We start from the raw sequence: 14,673 nt of genomic DNA on the forward strand, positions 1-14,673 counted from the left end.
ATTTTAATCAGTGATTTCATGCAGAAGGGAAGCCTTCTGGAATGTGTTTTTGTCAACATAATCAAAATCACAGGTTTTAGAAAAAAAAAAGAAGAAGAAAAAAAAGATGTCCTAGCATCATGACTGCAGCAGTATGTAATCAATACAAAAACCACATGGCACAAATTCACAGCATGTGGCCATCACTGACTGATCTGAAGTACACAGTTCTAGGCACAAGCCAGCATTCGACAAACCAGAGTTCTGATTCTCAAGGTACAGGCTCACAGGATGAAGTTTAAAGAGGAAACAAGGGTTGAGCTGTGAGACTTCCAGTGAGTATACAGTGATCTGAGAATCTTCCATTCGTAGCTCTTCACAGCGCGGCACGACCAATCTGCTTGGGAATGACAGAGTGATGAAGCTGGTCCCAAGAGCCCTGCATTGAGGTGACCCTTGGCAGCAGGACACAGGGGACGTCACCCCACCTCCTCATACCCCCCCCCCCCCCCCCCCCCATCACCACCCCGCATGTGCCTGTCCTAAGTTTGCATTCCGAAGCTCATCACCCATGCCTGAAAATGCAGTCAACAGCAACAAAAAGGCCGTCACTTCCTGTTTTCTTAAACTTCTATGCCGTTAATCTAAATTGAACTTCGTCAGATCTATGTCTCAGTATCCGTGCAAAAGACAAGGTAAAAAAAGACATGCTGGATTACATTGTCCTGTTTTTTTCTTGCAGCCTCCACTGTACTGACAAAAGTATTATTCCATTTAACAAATCCTTGGCTTAAAGACAGAGAAAAATATATTGGCTACTTTAAAGATGCAAATACTGTATGTGCACAAACCTGCAAATGAGCTTGTGTACATAACTCAACCTCACACAGACAGAACAGCACAACACAGGAGCTGCTCCCTTCAAGGACTTAAATTATTATGGGGGGAAGAAAAACGGTGGCACATCCAGGGATCACGGCTTTATTCGGCACTTTGTTACGCTAAGCTATCTATGAGTCTTTATCTCATGTCTTAACAGAGAGGTGTTAGTGGGTAAGTAATGCACATCATTTGCCATGAACTTAAGTAGTACTAACATTTGATCTGCTCTTTGATGGTGTAAAATGGGTTTAAATTGTTGGTGTGTCCTATGACACAGCAATACCTTAATTATTGTTTCGCGCTGTGTGAATGCGATTTGGATGAGTGCCTTTGATTTGCCCTAGTGCTGGAATACATGGTGCTGCATTGTTTTGGTCAGTCTTGCAGCTGGCTATTTAGACAAAAATGGTGCTTATTTTTGGGGCAAATGCACACTTCAAAGATTTCACTACCTCAGAAAAACAAAAGAACAACCAAGCACGTTGAAGAATCAATCCTAAATACACACATGTAAAATTGTGACGATAATAAATTTGAGAAAGTTCATTGCTGACCAACTGATCAATATCCACAGATGTATTCTTACAAGCCAAACAAAGGAATGGATCTTTGTGTTGCTCCTCATATAATGCGTGTAAAATATGCAAATCATCTCTGGATGCCGGTCCGTGTTTAATCTCCAGCTAGATAAACAGTTCCACTCTGAGCAAATGTACCTAATTAGGAGCTTCAAAATCAAAATTATTCCCCCTCAACTGTCTCCATGACTACAAATGCAGGTAATAAAGAGTAAACATTTAAAAGCCTGTTTAAACAAACGAAGAGGAAATGTACATATCATTCAACTTTTAAATTAGTCAACTGCAACATGGAAATTATTCCCACACTTGTTCAAATTATTTCTATATTCCAGTGCGTGGTACATTTACCCAACTAGATAGTGAGCAAGGAGAAAAAAAATTATATTAATTTTCATACCTATGCTTCTCACTGAATGCCACTCACAGTGCATTTGCCCTGGACTCTTAGCGATTAATTTTGTAAAGTTAGCGTCACTTTTCCCGATAGAACACATGCTCAAATTTTTTCAAACGTACATAAAACACACACACACACACACACACACACACACACAAATATATATAAGTGGGAGAATGGCTCCCAGTTGTTGGCACGGATTTAGCGCGAGGAGTCGGGGAGACGCGGGAACACTTTAATGAGCTGGCGGCGAGAGGCGAGGGCGTCGCGGGGGGAGCGGGAGAATTCTCCGGAGTGTTCGCATCTCGCAAGGAGCGGCATCTCGCGGACAGTTCATCAGATCCGCGCCATCTGTTTGCCTGGGTTAAAGGCGGCCGCGGCGCTTCCTGGTACTCTCTGACAGACTGGTAAATAATTAGCTGCATCTCCACACTCCGCTGGCTCCAGAGTTTATTATTCTGCCTTTTAATTTAACTTCTGCGCGGGGAGAAAAGAGCACTAAAGACGAACCGTCTCATCCAGTTAACCGTCCTACACCTTGGATACAAAGAGGAAATGATATAGGGTGACAAGTGGTTTAGACTTTATTCGTGATTCGTGAAATCTAGATTTACCAACAAAACTCTGATCCGTGGCTACTCAATACAGCTATACCAAATAGACTAAACTATTTCTTTCTTCTTTTACTCCTTTCTTGTAAATACACGCACACTCATATGCGAACGCCTACGCACGTTATGAGTTAGAATATTTAATTCTAATGAGATATATATGCTTATTTTATATGTCAAGACATGCTAACTATATTGCAGAACATTAGCTGTGGTGACTTTCCGGTGTGAAGTTATATGAATAAACATGAAAAAATGTCGTGAAATGCTTCAGTAGATTTAATTTAAAAATATACACGAGTAATTCAATGCAGCCTACAATCAACAGTACTGCAGTACTTTGTAATATGTGCTCATTGTATTTTTGAGATATTAACGTAACTCATGGATTACATATTTTATCGTACATTGACATGTATTATGTTTATATATTTTTACAGCACATTGACTTTTATGAATGAATGAATTGCATTCATGTAGGTATATTTCAAAGCGCTTTGATTTCAAAGTGTTTCACAATCAGGGTGACCAACTACCACCAACATGAAACATACACCCGTGGGGATGCACAGCAGTCATATATATTTTTACCACAACACTCACCACACATCAACTGAAGCAGAGAGGGGAAAATGTATTCAGCCACTGGGGATTGAAGAGATTTAGATACAATATTTTGGCCAGGATGCTGTGAAAGCCCCTATTCTTTGCAGTAAGGGCCCAATCCCACATCTTCAGCAGCCATTTGGTGTGAGAAGGCTACAGGTTGTTATGCCTGCAGGCCCTTAGTTTGATTGATATGACTGAGCAATTATAAGTAACACAAGTCTCTGTCCACATTGACACAGGATGGGTGCCTGCATCTGGCGGATCGGTCCGGGGGCCTGCAGACAGGCCTGCTCTGTATGCCGCTGTCACTGTCGCCCTGTGGTCACTGGCAGCAACACTCCTCCCCACCCTTCAAAACCACGCCAGCACTCATCTGCTCCTCGCACATTCAGCCACTTCCTCTAAATCAGAAGAGTTTTCATGTAGGCCGAGCACTCCCCTGCTGTCCTGGTAAGAACAAACTGAGGCCCCGGTCCCACATATCCTGACAAAGAGTAAGCTGAGGACTGTGGCAGGTTGAAGCTGGGCAGTTATTCTCTCCTGCAGGCCAAAGCGGCTGTTTCCACAAAGGAGACGGGACTGGCAGCCAAGCTGAATACCACTCTGCTCTAGTTTTATTACATGATATCATTGCGCACCCTCCACAAAATCAGCACGCTTAATGTTCCAGACACACAAGTTGCCTAGCATGCCTTCCAGCATGATCTGGCTGATCGTAACACACCTGATAATCAATCCATGAATGAAGTGACAATTCTCTCATGCCGCAGCAGTGTATTTAACCAGTAGTAATATCTCGCCACCCCTGCCCTTGAATAGATGTCTTGGGGATACGAGGCAATGTGTACCATTAACTGGTGTGTTCTAACATTGGTCGGTTCCATTACAGCACACGGGTTATGCCATTCCTACTTCCTGAGGCCTAACTGTTTCCTGTTGGATCGACATGCAAAAAAAATTGAAAGACAGGTCATTTTTTATACTGCTGGGGGAAAAAAAATCAATCAATTACATGATGATAAAAGACACAGGGGTTCCATGGAACACGCTAGAATGAATTGGGTGTTTGAGATGAACTAACGAATGGCTTAAGCACACAGGCTCCAGCCGGCTAGAAGGATATATGGCGGTAGGTTACACCTGTTGAGTTGCGCAGATTGATAACACCTCATTTCCCCCTGTCAGTGGAAAGCTCCACTCTTGCATTCGCTGACAAAGAAAATGAAGAAAAATGGCACCGGGTGTTTTTTTCCTGCCGGTAAAGCAGGCTGAAAAAGCCTTTCAGACATCCTGGCATTATGGGAGACGGACATTTCAGAGAGGGTTCCAAAATACCGCCCATAAATCCTGTCCTGTTAGACATGAATCTCCCCCCCTCCCCAATCAAAAGACAGGCCCATAACCTTTTCCTGTTCCTCTGTGCCCTTTAAGAATTAGCATTTCAGAATGCCCAATTAGCCATGACCTGCACATTCCTCAGTGGCCATCAGGAAAGCCATGTTCAATTCCGTGGAATTTAGGATGACAATAAAGCTACATGGCTTAGACACATAATGAAAAACGTGGGGCGAGTCTAATCCATGTATGTCGAAACATCATACTGAAAACATTAAGCTAGCTTTTTTTAAATTGCTCTGCTACACATGAAGATGTAAAATATGCAACGGCTTAGTCCAATAAAAAAAAAAAACCCTGAAAATTGTTTTCTTGAAGTCAGAAACCCCCTGTTGTCATACCTAGTCACTGTCCAGTGCACCATCTTCTTCAGTCTCTTATGGTTACCATATTTCAATCAGGCTTTTCATTTTGTGAGACAGATCCATGCCCAGCAACAGAGTTGCCTCTCTTTTTTTCTTCCCTGTGTGGAAACACATTACTTTTCCGCAGCAAAAAAGAAAGGAGAATATGTTTCGCTCCAGGAGAGCAATTGCGAATCCTATTGTGGCATTTTCACACAATGATAAACTAACCAGTTTTAAGCACAACACCTAATTACACCCAAAGACAAAATGAATGATAGGTCTTTTTTTAGGAAGAGATCCTTGTTAAAATGCATGGTGGCCTATCAACAAAGAACCACACTGCCTTGTTCATGTTTTGCATTTAGAATGGAGGCTCCTCATGGCAACAATAAAAAAAAGCTGTGTTTGTTTTTGCTTGTTGTAGTTTGTTCTTCACAGAAATGCTTCATTCTATGAACCAAGTGTTCACATACTGTACCGCATGAACCCTGGGAAAAGGGACCGCAGTTCTCAGTAAAGAGCATGTATATCAAGTTATACTGTACAGCTCCTCTGATATTTTAAATAGAGGTGTGAGAGATCGGGTGGGGCTTGGGGTCCGAGAACGTATCCATATCGCGTTGCTAGTTTTCACATGCATTCCCAGAATGCACAGCTCCCGATGCTATGCTGTCAGTATAAATAAGCAGGCGGCCTCTGTGGCGGCTGTAAACTAGAAGACAAATATCTGCCTGAAAATGTGTTTACTTTGGATAATACTGGTTTTAGAACTGGAGCACAAAGCTCAAATAGCAGACCGCTCGCCAAGCAGAGGGGTTAATGACGCAGGAGCTGTCGTGGTGTTTACTCTTTTAGATCGCGGGAGCTATATAATTCCGTCCCCTCCTCCCGTCAGAACAGGCCAAATTTAATGTACTGTACCTAAAAAAGCCATTCGCATTCCAGCCCACTGACTCTACAGCAATATCGCTCCACTTTACAAATATGAACGCCATCTGGCGTACGAGGCCCTCTGTTTACCAGAGGACTCTCGAATGTGGAATAGCTGTGGTAAAATAAACTATTACAGCCATTTGGTTGCACATCCACTTTCCGGAGAGAACAGAAACATTTTCTTCCTCCCCCCCTCCCTTTCCCTGCTATGCCCCCACCTCCTCCCATGATTACAAGACACTGTTTGGTATTTAACCTTCAGGATCTCATGTGCAAGTTATTAAATCCTGACATTTCCCCTTTGTCCGAGGGTGAAGGTTGTGTGCTTGAATGTTCAAGAGGCCATGCCGTTTCAAAGGCCCAGAAGTAGCCAATTTTAGCATGAGCTGAACACCGTGTTGCTGTCCCAGAAACCAACCCCAACAGTACTAAAATCGCACTCTGTTTAAGTAAAGCCTCTAAAAAAACCCTTGGCCTTACCTAAAACTATCCAAACATACAAAAGTTTACCCAGATATCAGCTTTGTCTTTGAAATAGCATACCATAAATCCAGAATTCCCGTGAGCACTCTGGTAAGCTTACCCCACACCAGACAAAAAAGGGCCATATTTTCAAAATGCAAATACATTCATATCTGACAGCAACATTAAAGAGGTGCGCCGCCATAAAGAATAGAAAGTATGTGGAAGTTGGGGCAAAAAAATACACTAAAACAGTAGAAAGACACTGAGAGTTGTGAAAGGAGGTAAACAACCTCAAGAGAGAGCAAAAATGTGTCCGTTCCCAGAAACGGCTAATGCTGCCATGGCCGATTATGTCAGAGTGGATTTGTATGGATTTTTCGGGCTGTTTTCTTGACTGATGGTAAACATCCTCTCTTCCAACCAAACTGCCGAGGAAGCTGGGGCTGGGAGGGTAGAATGGAGACTTGGAAGGAGGGGGAGGGTTCTGTCTCAATGAGGCCCATGTTGAGCACCAAGAACAAGCATGGTGCCGCATATTATATTTATCGAAACATTCACAATATTTGGAAAATTACTAACAGCTAGGGGTGAACTAGACAAATAAACTTAGTAGGCCTCAATATCTCACCTTTGCACAATGGGCTTTGGCGTGACTTTTCTGAACATCAGACTATGCTGGAATCATTGCTGAAATCCTAATGAACATGTATAAGGAATAGTTTGGTGAAGGATGTTTACAAGGTTAACCAAGTAAAATCTGCACAACGCACTAGCCACACAAACAGGAGCACTCTGTAATGGCTGCAATGCTCTTGCAAATTAGATTCTGCATGGCAACATATTTATCTAATCAAATTCGGAAATTCCCAGAGAATAATCTCAAGGAATTAAGACGTAATTGAACCGAGGTCATCAATCTTGTTTGCTTGTTTTGAGTTAGTTACCTATGAGTGAACTTGGGCAAATTCTTGTTGCTGTGAAGGTTAAATCCAGCTGTCATCCTCCGAGAACCATGGAGGGATTATTAGCTGTCTGAGGGGGGGAAAAAATCAGCAGCTTCACTTCTGGGTTCTAAAAACTTTTGTTCTTTGACTGAAAGCCAGCCTGGATTGAATTAAGAAATGTTCCAGGGAGTGCACATGCAGTTGAATTCTCCTGAAACACAACTAAAGCCTTTTCATGATTTCTGTACAAAACTTCTGGCTTTGCTGAAACCCCATAAACTTACAATTTCTGAGTCTTTTTTTTTGTTCGAGTTCAGCTCTGCAAAGTTTGGCCTCACACCAAACTCAAGTAATACCAACAAGTCACCTTCCTGGCACCAGTGTCGGGATATTTTAACATTAAATAGTCCATAGATATTCAGCGACTTCAGGAGAGGGGGGTGGCTTCTATCTTTGTGCATGTCTTTGATGACTCAACAGATCCAGCCAGCTGTACTCCCTGTGACCCGCAGCGACGGTAGAAGACGACTTCAGCTTTGTCCCTTTTCAGAGGGGGGTCACAATGAGCGGTCTCCGTGACACCACCGCTCTTTCACGGAAGGTTTCAGGTTCAGCCAGACAAGCCAGGGCTCCAATTTGGCCGCAGAAATGAGGAGGATAACAGGATATGTATTACAAAACACAACAATACAAAAACAAAGGCTAATGAACTCCCTCATGACCCAATGAAAGCCCTGCGCTGTGGATTAGAACGACTTGCTTTCCTGGCTGAAAAGAAAGAAGGGCAACAGAAGAGGGGGGGGCAATAATGCAAGAGAATAAACGTTGGTCCATAGTCTGGAATTACATCTGGCTGCGTTTGGAGCCGCTGAAAGGAGATACCACACGGTACCTCAATCGCCAGCAGGCACTTCTTTTGGTGTGGTGTTGCGGAGGGTGGAAGCTTAAGTCACCAGGACGCCATTTTAAAGCACGACGTGACCACGTTCCACACTGAGGGGGCAGCCTGATGTGCCAGGGGGAAAAAAAAAGCAAAGCCGCCGTGGCGCACGGGTTAAGGCCAGGACGGAGGGGGAGAGCGAGGCCGAATTTGTGTGGTCCTCCTCCTAACGAAGGGCGCGCAGGGCCGTGGTGCAGATAAATCAGCTCTGCGGTGATGTCCTGCTCCGGAGGGCCAGAGGAGAACAGCTGTGGCCCAGCAATGTTTGTACAGCAATCAGCCACGCCAGCGCTCCGCCGGGGCCCCCTTCAAGGACCCGCTCCCTCTCCTGTTTTGTTTTCGGATCGTTTTCCCGTATCAAAAGGACCCGGGACCCCAGAGTTACCACACACAAGTTTCCTTTGGAAGTTCTCTCTCCACCCCCTTGCCCCCACCTCCTCCCCCTCCTTCTCCTCCTCCAAAGGGAAAAAAAGGGGGGAAAGTGGAAAGCAGAGGAGGAGGGGGGGGGGGGGGGGGGGGGGGAGGAACAGGCAGACACCTGTTTCCTGGGGCTGTCTCTGAGGTCATACAATATGCTGGACTGCGCGGCAAGCGACACTGCAATGTGGCCCTGCCTCACGTTACTGGATGAAACGATACACCAGGCCTTTCACACACGCGGATGGGAGGGAGGCAATGTTTGAAATGTGTCCCCTTCGCCCCCCCACACCCCAATAGGTCCAAACACCCCTCCCAAACTCACCCCCCCAAAGCACTCCACTTCTAGCAGCTGCCTCTCAGGAGCAGATTATATGAACATTGATAACATTACAAGTGCACAGTGATAATAAGAGGTCTGTGCAATTTGAAGGTGGGGGGGGTTACTGGTTTCCTTACAGGGCCCCGGTCGCCCCGAAGACCCTGCATTTCATATGGTATTATCAAAAGGACACCATTCCGCGGTGGGTATGCGTTAACAAGGTTGCGACCTCTACACTCCACTCCAAAGAAAAAAAGAAACATTGACATTTAGCAGGCCTATGTGGAAGTTGAGGAAAACTATATCTGGGACATTTCCATACTTTAAATGCCTCCCCCCCCCCTTTTTTTTTTTAGACACTTCCACCCATTGGGCATCATGCTTTATTCTCAGGGAAGTGTTATGGTGGGGGCTGTGCCTTGACGATGCGTCAGGCGCAGAATGTAGCAAGCTGCACAGACAAGATAAGCCCGGGCACTGGTGGACCGCATGCCGGAGAACGCGGGTGTGTTTTTAAACTGGACATCGGGAACAATACGCGGGGTGTAATCATGATGACGGCTGGATGATGGCTATTTTAAAAATCCAATGACGCGGCACGTCCACGCCCGGCTCAACCTGGTCTTCCGTTTCAGGGAGCGGCAGGCGGGGGCGGGGCACGCAGCGGAATTATTCCTCTATCTTATGTTCGCTTCTGCTTATGAGAAATGGGAGGAATAAAGCTCTGGCTCAAAGACCTCTGAAATACGTGAGGGGCTCCGAGATCCAGGGGAAGAGGGATTACTAGAACTATCATTCTCAGGCAGGGATGAGCCCCCCCAGGAGCTCCCAGCAGGGAGGGATAAATAACATTTAAAAATAGGGAGGAAGGAGCCGCTCATGGGGAGGAACCACACGCCCTCGTATGTCAGGGCTGCTGCTGCTGCAATGCTTAAAGCAGACGCCGTGTGGGCACTGGGTGGGCCGGTAACTGGCAGGAGGGCTGAAACAACACCAGGGACACATGCTCTCAGGATATGAACAAGATCTAGATCTCTGAGCTATTCAAGTATATGTGTACAAAAAAAAACTCATGTCGAAATGATGTGAATGATGATATACATTCATATATAGATATATACGTGTACATATACGTATACATATACGTATACATACACATAAAACATTACTGTATATTACATACACATAAATACATATACACACAGATATAAATACATACATGAGAAACCTATGAAGAACAACACAACACAGGCACAGACCACAGAACTTGGCCACAGAACTGGCTTGTCCAGGCCACTCTCTTTCTGTTTTGTTCGAAGCATTACAAAAGAGGCAGGTGGTTTTAATCCCTAATAATGTGCTATTATCAACATGAGACATATGGCAGGAGCACAGTGTAATGAATATGGGGGGGACGGTAATCAATTACACAGTGGGCTCCTGAAGCCACTGCCCAGCTCGGAGAGCCTGAAACGGCCAGTCAGCCCCGACCGAACAGGAATGACTTGCAATTTTAAACACTGCTGACAGAACTGGAATCTAATTCTCGAGAATATGACGTTCAGCTTTCAGTTCTGTGTTTTTTCCCCCCAAATACAATTCTGAATGATGCTGTCGGTGGTTTGTTTGGTGGCTGGCTGAAGCGAGAATAGAATTACCAGCCCTGCAATTTGTACAGATCTGAAAAGGCATAGGGTTGGGGTGAAGGTGGTAAAGACACATCTGAACATGTCTTTCCTGAGAGGTTAAGACTGGATGCAAATGCAGACGCAAAAGAAAAGCAGGAGGTCTTTGTGTATGAAATCATCCAGAACTGGCGTGATCAATAAAATGTCAAACAAGTAACAACAAAGTTCTGAAAAAATAAATACCTATGAAGCCAAAAGAGGATGGAAAGAATTGTCTCACTTGGTGACAGAGTGCTTTGATATGCAAAGAGGAAATTAGAAAATCGCAAGTTTACCAATTCTCAGAGTCACAAGTGTGACTGGAAATCGACACAAAAAAGACAGAAGTGGAGGGCTGACGAGTATCGCTTCTCCTTGCTGGAGCTTTCTCAATCCACACGCATGTTATTTATACTCAGCCCACTAACTGGAAAACCTGAGTAACAGAGAGCGAGAGAGAGAAAGAGAGAGAGGGAGAGGAGGAAACGACACTCCCTGTGTCACTGGGGCCAGAGGCAGGAGGAGGCTTCAGCAGGCAGACACAGACTTCCCTTCCCCCTCTGCTCTCCACCCCCCCCCCCCCACCCCCCCCCGTCCCTCAACTCCCCCCCTTCCCCTCCGTCTGCAGTCAGCCGACACCGCTGCCACACAGGATTCAGCTCCTGCTCACACTCCAGCAGATATCCACACTCGCAGTCACACACACACGCACGCACGCGCACACACACACGCTCACAGCGGCCCAACTACTCCCTCCGCTCTGTCCCCACCCCCACCCGGCCCCTCGCTCGCCGCACACTCGCTGCACCGGCGCGCTAGGCCCCGCCCCCAGCTCCGCGGGCCCAGCCCTGCCTGGCCCTCAGCTGAACCGCTCAGCGGTGACGTCAGACAGAGACGGAGGCAGCATTCCTAAACAGTAGACGAAGCCGCTGGTGGGAAGCTTCGAAAGCCCTCAGCTGTAGTGAAGAAAGCGAGGGCTTGGCCGCGCGCCAGCCTTGAGCTCAGCATTTTGTAATGCACTTCCTTTTTGCTTAACAGCTTGCATAATGCGTCCGCCACAGCCACCTTTAACCCTTCGCGTCCCAAAAACGCTGTTCCCCGCACAAAGGAGGGGGGGATCCGGGAGCGGAGACAGGGGGCAAGGTCACGGGGACAGGAAAGGCCCAAAGTCCCCCCGCGACGCTGCCGTTAACCCTTTGCGTGCCAGTTTCCATTTAAATCTCATTTTGTACCACTGACTTCCAAGTCCACAGCTTTCCAAATCCATTGTGTACAGAGGAGTTTTTGAAAGTAATCAAGATGTTTACTGAGATTACAGTGCGTAATGAGCCCACCGTTAAATGTATGCGCTGTTGACCATTTCGAAAGACTACACGCCAACTCTTTTTTTTTTTTTAAACGCTGCTTCCTGCATCCTCAAAGACCATAAAAATGGAGGCTTTGTGATTCACATAAACGCTGCGGTGAATTCTTCCCATTCTCCTTGTTTTGCTTTAGGCGGTTTCTCACAACCTCTGTAGTTTCAGACAAAAGCATACGACCATCTTTGGGCCAGTGAAATAAACACCAAAACCAGAGGGAGTATTCCCAATTACAAAGCATCTGTTCTGCCCAGTTTCCAATCTTTTGTGAAAATGGTGGATTCAATCACTATGAAAATAAGCATAAAGTTTAAAATAGTAATGCTATTCTTTGCCATCTGTCATGAATTTAAGCAACTGCTACATTATTTTGCTGATTACTGAGTAAACAGTCATATTTGACTAAGACATACAACAAAGGACTTCCTAAAGCATGTATGGACAGAGCTGAGGGGGATACATATGCACATAAATATCAGTTTAAAACAGGTTTAAATCTGCAGTCCCTGCTTTTTTATTGAATCAGTTCGTTGTTTTCTTTTACAGAAGTACAGATCCTGAAATAAGTCAATTGTTCCATGACTCAAGACAAAAATAAATTTGTCAACCCTCATGCTAACTCCAGCAGACAAAGCTTTTGACAAGGGGGCCTCACATATAATATTACTTGACACACGTCCAGCATTCCACACCATTTCTGAATCAGTGTCAAGCTCTCTCTCTTGCCCAGATGAAGCTCTGAAGCAAAAACAGAGACACTGCAGTCAAACCTGTTTATATTGACAGGCTACAGAAGATATGATCGGACAAGTCACTTCAACCGAGGGGGTTGGAAAGGTAGGCGGTATACTTTTGCTTTTTTAATCGCATTTGTCTACAAAAATTTGGCGAGGGCGAGCCGCCCCGCGCTTGTTGTCGTTTTCTCTGCCGGTCTTTTTTCGAGGGGCGCTGTGTGTTCTGCGCGTTCGGGCGCTTCTGCCCACGTCCTCTCGGCAGAAGCTGCGCGCGGAGGCTGGCTGGCGCTGCGCTCTCGCTGGCGAAAGGCTTCGACGAGCAGCAATTAAAACGTCTGAGAAGGTTAAACCCACGTTCCGTTTCCTGCAAACGCGATTTAAATGTCACCCTCAAGGAGAAAGGCCCGGCCCGCAGACTGCGCTTTGCAGTCAGGGATCCCCGACTGTGACCTACCACAATAATAGTCTTTTAATACATTAATTTCCTCTGGTGTGGAGAGAAAAAAGGACCCAGAGTCTCTCTCTCTCTCTCTCGCACACGCTGAATCAGAAAAATGTCCTCTTTGAGGCAAGATGCGCCTGTCGAGTTTTCAGCACGGTAGACTGAGGGAGGAGCACAGCTATGTACAGACAGAGGCAAACGCTCACCTGCGAGACGGCAAACGTGGCCTCCCGTGCCCTCTCTCTAAAGACCCATTCACTGCAGCTGCCCTGCTAACTGTCGCCCACAGAAACAAGAGGATGGAGGGCTCATTCTCAAACTATTGTGACCAAACCTGCCCCTTTTAAAATGAGCTCTGGAGACAATACCCTTAAACCTCCCCCCACCCCGATCTGCAAACACACCAGCGCCATTCACGGCAGAGCGGTGAGGCAGGGTGCTATGCCTTAGGTTAAGTGTACTGTAAAACAGGCAACACAGCGGAGAACCTAACACCTTACACCTCACAAACGCGCACAAGCTGGTCCCTCAGGGGTACGGGGGTGGGGTGGGGCGGCTTCATGCCATTGTCCCCTTGAGCGAGGGACTCTCAAAGCTGAAGAACACTGCCAACAATGGCCGCCAGCCTGAGTTTACGACGCCGCAGATGCACAACGGCCATTGGCCGGGAGTTTACAACGCTGCGGATGCGTGTCCCTGCCACAATGGGCCCTGGCTTGTTTGTGCTGGTGCAACTGTCCCCCTTGTCCACACACCCAGCTGTGGTTCCGCAGGCGAGCAGCCAATGAGGAGGGAAAATGCCCATTGTGCAACAACAATGGGGGGGGGGGGGGATACCCCACCGAGTAAGGCGGCATGCACAAATGAGGTCAATGAGATTTTCCCAAATTAGGTCAATTGTAGTCCCTCTAAAGTAATCTCCAACCGCTCCAGAGAAGACGCCTGGACGTATTAGGCAAAGAAAATATCCTGGGCTTTTTTCATACTGTGCTAAAACATTAAAACAAACATGCTAAAATGTTGGGACTACTTTTAAAAACAAAAGGGGAAAAAAAAGACCCTGAATTTGCAAGTGCAGCAGCACGTGAAACTGCCCGGCAGCAGTGATGTCACACGAATCCTCAGACATAATCGAGCCATTTACCGTTTCCCGTTTCCAAGTGCACAGAGAGACCTCCAGTGACATTTTCTGTCTAATCGCGCCATTATGGCTCTTCCACGCGCTGCCAAGTCTGCTCGCCGAGCTGATGTGGGGAGGACTTTACATAAAACACGGTATTAAAAGAAGAGCTCCATCTGCCCCTGTTTCCATATTTGGCTTCTTGGCATTCAGGAAAGCGTGCCCTTGGCGAGTTTCTGAGGATTCGCGGAGGAGCTGTCTACAGAGGGACCACAGGGGCAGAACGCGAGCCCACAAGGGGAGGCCGTGAGTCCCAGAGACATCGTGAGACCCCCCCAGTTCCCCCCCAAAGAGCCCGCACTGCACAGTTTGTGACTCTGTGGGTCTGGCAGAGACCAGCTGCCACTCACAGTTTTAAGGACATTAAGAGAGGACCGGCTTAAAGAGAACGCAATGCCTATGACACGTCAGTGCATGCAACCACTTAATGTTGCAAGCGGACAAATTCGCCTATGTCTCACCCCTCT

The 14,673-nt window shown here is 46.4% G+C and overlaps 1 protein-coding gene across 1 annotated transcript in view; it reads right to left on the reverse strand.

The window, feature by feature from the left end:
- zswim6 (zinc finger, SWIM-type containing 6) overlaps positions 1 to 14,673 on the reverse strand; it is a 73,345-nt gene that overhangs the window by 35,093 nt on the left and 23,579 nt on the right. The window lies entirely within an intron of this gene.

Source organism: Megalops cyprinoides, chromosome 5 (genome assembly GCF_013368585.1).
Source record: "Megalops cyprinoides isolate fMegCyp1 chromosome 5, fMegCyp1.pri, whole genome shotgun sequence".
Lineage (NCBI taxonomy): Eukaryota > Metazoa > Chordata > Actinopteri > Elopiformes > Megalopidae > Megalops > Megalops cyprinoides.